Below are 5,006 nucleotides of genomic sequence, written 5' to 3' on the forward strand. Positions count from 1 at the left end.
TACTTGGGTTGACTCTTGGCAATCCCAATCTTGACCTTCTTCACCATAGCATCAAGAAGTTGAGCCTCATGAATCTGATCTTCCAAAGTAGGAGAGACTTGGAGGTTGGCTAGGAGTCCTTGAGGAACAACTTGAAGATTGAGTTTGCGGAAAGCTTCACGAAGCTCGGGTTGGTAGGGCTTGAGAATCAAACAGTTGCAGTAAGCCTTCCTGCTCAATGCGTCAGCAATTACATTGGCCTTGCCTGGAGTATATTCGATACTCGGATTATAGTCTTGAATCATTTCGACCCAACGAGTCTGCCCGAGGTTGAGGTTTGGCTGAGTGAAGATGTACTTGAGACTCTTATGATCAGTGAAGATGTCCACTTTTCTTCCCAACAAGAGATGTCTCCAAGTTAAAAGAGCATGGATAACTGCCGCCAACTCGAGGTCATGAGTGGGGTAGTTATTTTCATTGGGCTTCAACTAGCGAGAGGTATAGGCCACAACTTTCTTCTCTTGCATCAACACTGCACCAAGAACTTGAAAGGGAAGCATCACAGAAGACCTCGAACGGTTTGGATTCATTAGGAGGAGTCAGAACTAGAGCAGTGACTAACTTCTCTTTCAGGGTGTTGAAAGCGATGTCACATTCAGGTGACCAGACATACTTCACATGCTTCTGGAGAAGGTTGGAAAGAGGCTTCACGATCTTTGAGAAGTTCTCAATGAACCTTCGACAATAGCCTGCGAGCCCAAGGAAGCTGTGGAGTTGCTTCACATTCTGAGGTGGTTCCCAATGCACAATTGCAGATAACTTCTCAGGATTAACCGCTATGCCCTTGGCAGAGATGATATGCCCAAGGTAGAGAACCTCATCGAGCCAAAACTCGCACTTTGAAAACTTCGCATAGAACTGATGTTCTCTGAGTTTATCCAGCACCAATCTCAAGTGCTTGGCATGATCCTCCTTGTTCTTGGAAAATAGCAAAATGACATCAAGGTAGACCAAGACGAAGTCATTTGTGTAGGCGTTGAAGATGAAGTTCATCATGCGAGAGAAAGTTGGAGGGGCGTTGATAAGGCCGAAAGACATGACAGTGTATTCATATGAATCATAGCTTGTTCTGAATGCTGTCTTGGGGATATCTTCTTCACAAATGCGAATCTGATGATAGCCCATACGGAGATCAAGCTTGGAGAATACTTGAGCACCTTTGAGTTGTTCGAAAAGCTCATTGATGTTGGGAAGTGGGTACTTGTTCTTTATGGTCTTCTTGTTCAATGGACGGTAGTCGACACAAAGTCGGTCCGTTCCATCCTTCTTCTTGACGAAAAGAACACCACAACCCCATGGAGAAGAACTTGGTCAGATGAGACCCATACGCTCTTGAATATCAAGTTGTTTCTTCAGCTCCTTCAACTCTTCAGGTCCAAGCTTGTAAGGACGTTTGCAAACAGGTTCCGTGCCAGGCTCAAGATCGATGACGAATTCAACTGGCCGGTGCGGAGGCATTCCTGGAAGCTCTTCTGGAAAGACGTCTTGATATTCACAAACGACTGGAATCTGAGAGATGGCATCCAGCTCGCCCTTCTCATTGAGAGAAAATAGTCGAATGGTATCATCACGAGAGGCAAAGACAATTACATCCTTAGACGAATGTGTTAATTGAATCTGCCTGGCAGCACAGTCAAGCTGAGCCTTGTCCTTAGAAAGCCAGTCCATTCCGAGAATAAGATCAACATCCGAGTTACCAAGTACCACTGGAGAAGACAGAAACTTATATTTGCCCAACGTGATAGTAACATCCGGGACACAATTGTTAGAAGTCATTTTCTTGCCCGGGGATACAATCTTCAATGGGAAAGGAATCTTTTTGGTCACGAATTCATGCTTGGAAACAAATGGTCTTGAAATAAAAGAAAGCGATGCACTAGTGTCAAAAAGAACTTTTGCAGGAACATCGTTAACATGAAGGTTACCCATTATCACATCTGACGAGTCCTCTGCCTGAGCTGCGTTCATCATGTTGACCTTTGGAAACTTGGGATTATGCTTGACCACTACGGTGCTAGCAGATCTTACAGGAGGAGGAGGAAGACGCCTCTGATTGAAGCATTTGTTGGCATAGTGACCCTTATCCTGACACTTGTTGCACGTGACCTCCGAGAGCGGACGGTGATACGGAGCACTTGATCTTGGAGCTTGAGATGAAGTCTTGTTCTGAAAGCCTGGGTTGGGGGGGGGGGAAAGATCCATTACCACCTTTTCTCTTCTGCTGATAAGGCTGACGGAACAGAGGAGGAGGAGGCAACCAATACTTTTGCTACTTAGTTACCACTTGAGTTGAGGAAGAAGGAGTTGGATCCCTGACTCGCTTCTTGGAAGCATCGCACTTGAGTTGAGCAGTCTCTTGTTTCAGTGCCATGTTGTAAAACTCATAGTACTTTTGTGGCTCAAAAAGCACGAGAGCTAGTTGGAGATCTTCTCTGAGGCCACCTCTGAACTGATAAATCATGCTCGTCTCATCAGGGACGTCTTGCTTAGCGAAACGAGCGAGCTTCTGGAACATGATGTTATACTAGTAAACAGACAAGCTGCCTTGCTTCAGATTGCGGAACTCCTCACGCTTGCTCTCAACAACACTCTGAGGAATGTGGTGAGCTTTGAAGTCTTGACGGAATTCATCCCAGGTAATCACACGACCTCCTCTGGAATCTTTGTATTCCTGATACCACTCTGCAGCTTGGCCTTTGAGTTGGAATGAAGCAAACTTAACAAAGTCCTCAGGCCTGACATTGTTGCACTCGAAATGCTTGCAGATATCCATGAGCCAATCATCAGCGTCTGTTGGCTCGACACAGTTACTGAAGGTCTTTGGCTGGTTAGCGAGGAACTGGTTGAGTGTAGCAAACTGATTTTGATTGTTGCCATGGCCTTGATTCCCTTGGTTGCGCTCTTGCAAGAGTTGCATGATCAGCTGCATGTTGGCATTGGTAGAGGCCATCACAGCTTGCCATGCCTCCGGAGGTGGAGGTGGTGGCAGCGGTTAAGGATTCTGACGCGTTGGAGGAGCCATCCTGAAGAGGGTGACATCCGTTAGCATCTTGACAGACATATATTCAAGCTGAATCAAATGGACCGAAATTGCAACATATAGTCTTAACATCCGAACAAAATGAACGAATGAATTCCAATTGAAATGGTCACACTTCCATAAATTGAGAAGCCACTTAGATAGAGGTAGAAGAATAAAACAACAAGGTACGGACAAGAACAAATACTTGGTGAGGATTACCCAATCACAAACCAAATATCCGCGGAAGAAATACTAGAGCTACATGAATTCCCACCTATGAAACTCCCGAACCTTTCCGGTTATGCAATCAGGTGTTGGGGATACAGGGGAAGCATAATATCTCACCCAAAGCAACCAAATCCTACATCCAGCTGTATCCATCCTTCAACACATAACCAAGAAACCTTCGGAAATCATTTACCTCAACCTTCAAAAAGCATCCGTTATACGAGTTATGGAAATACTCCCGAACTCCCGCCCCAGTACTGGGTGGCGTCGAGGTTATCTCACCAACAACTGCATAAAAGAGATTTTCGATGTCGGCGAACTCAGGTATTCCAGAATTGCAACGATAAAATTGTGACGACAACACCTCGGAGCTCAACTCCCCGGGACACTGCCACAACCCCTAAGTGTCAGGAGGCACCAAGAACAATGTTCTCGTCACAAAGCCATCGGAACGATTCCAAGATACCCGCGTGATCCTAATTTTTTTTTGTGAAATTTGAGAAGAGAAGAGTCAAAACTCTACGTCAGGATGCCTCACCAGAGCGATGAAGGGACTGAGGAGTAAAAAGAATCCTACTCTCCGATATATATAAACCTAAAAGACTCAAAACACTTTTCTAGACTCAACAATGCCAACGATTCGATCAAGCAGGGGGCTCCTAAGTCGGGGAAGGCTCTGATTACCAACTTGTAACGCCCACGATGCGGCTATATCTCCCACGTGTCGAAGCACGACTTAGAGGCATAACCGCATTGTAAGCAATGTCGCAAGTGGGGTAATCTTCACACAACCCATGTAATAAATAAGGAAAAGAGGTACATAGTTGGTTTACACTCGCCACGTCACACAATAGCATAAATAACATTACATTCATCCAGATACAATTAAGGACCGACTACGGAACCAAAATAAAGAACAACCCCAAATGCAACAAAGTCCCCGATCGCCCCAACTAGGCACCACTACAGATCGTCTGGAAAGGAAACGTAGTATCGTCCTGAGTCCTCATCGAACTCCCACTTGAGCTCAATCGAATCTCCTGGAGCAGTATCATTGGTTCCTGCATCTGATTTTGAAGTAATCTGTGAGTCACGGGGACTCAGCAATCTCACACCCTCGTGATCAAGACTATTTAAGCTTATAGGAAGGGTAAAAGGTATGAGGTGGAGCTGCAGCAAGCACTAGCATATATGGTGGCGAACATACGCAAATGAGAGCGAGAAGAGAAGGCAAAAGCATGGTCGATAAACTATGATCAATAAGTGATCCTAGAACAACCTACGTTCAAGCATAACTCGAGGCCGTGTTCTCTTCCCGGCCGCCGCCAAAAAGAGACCATCACGGCCACACGCTCTGTTGATTCATTTTAATTAAGTTAAGTTTAAGATTTTCTACAACCCGACATTAACAAATTCCCATCTGCCCATAACCGCGGGCACGGCTTTCAAAAGTTCAAATCCCTGCAGGGGTGTCCCAACTTAGCCCATCACAAGCTCTCACGGTCAACGAAGGATATTCCTTCTCCCAAGACAATCCGATCAGAGTCGGAATCCCGGTTACAAGACATCTCGACAATGGTAAAACAAGTCCAGCAAGACCACCCGCTGTGCCGACAAATCCCGATAGGAGCTGCACATATCTCGTTCTCAGGGCACACCGGATGAACACTACGTACAACTAAAACCAACCCTCAAGTTTCCCCGAGGTGGCACTGCA

This window comes from Triticum urartu, chromosome 6, assembly GCF_003073215.2.
Source record: "Triticum urartu cultivar G1812 chromosome 6, Tu2.1, whole genome shotgun sequence".
Taxonomy (NCBI): Eukaryota; Viridiplantae; Streptophyta; class Magnoliopsida; order Poales; family Poaceae; genus Triticum; species Triticum urartu.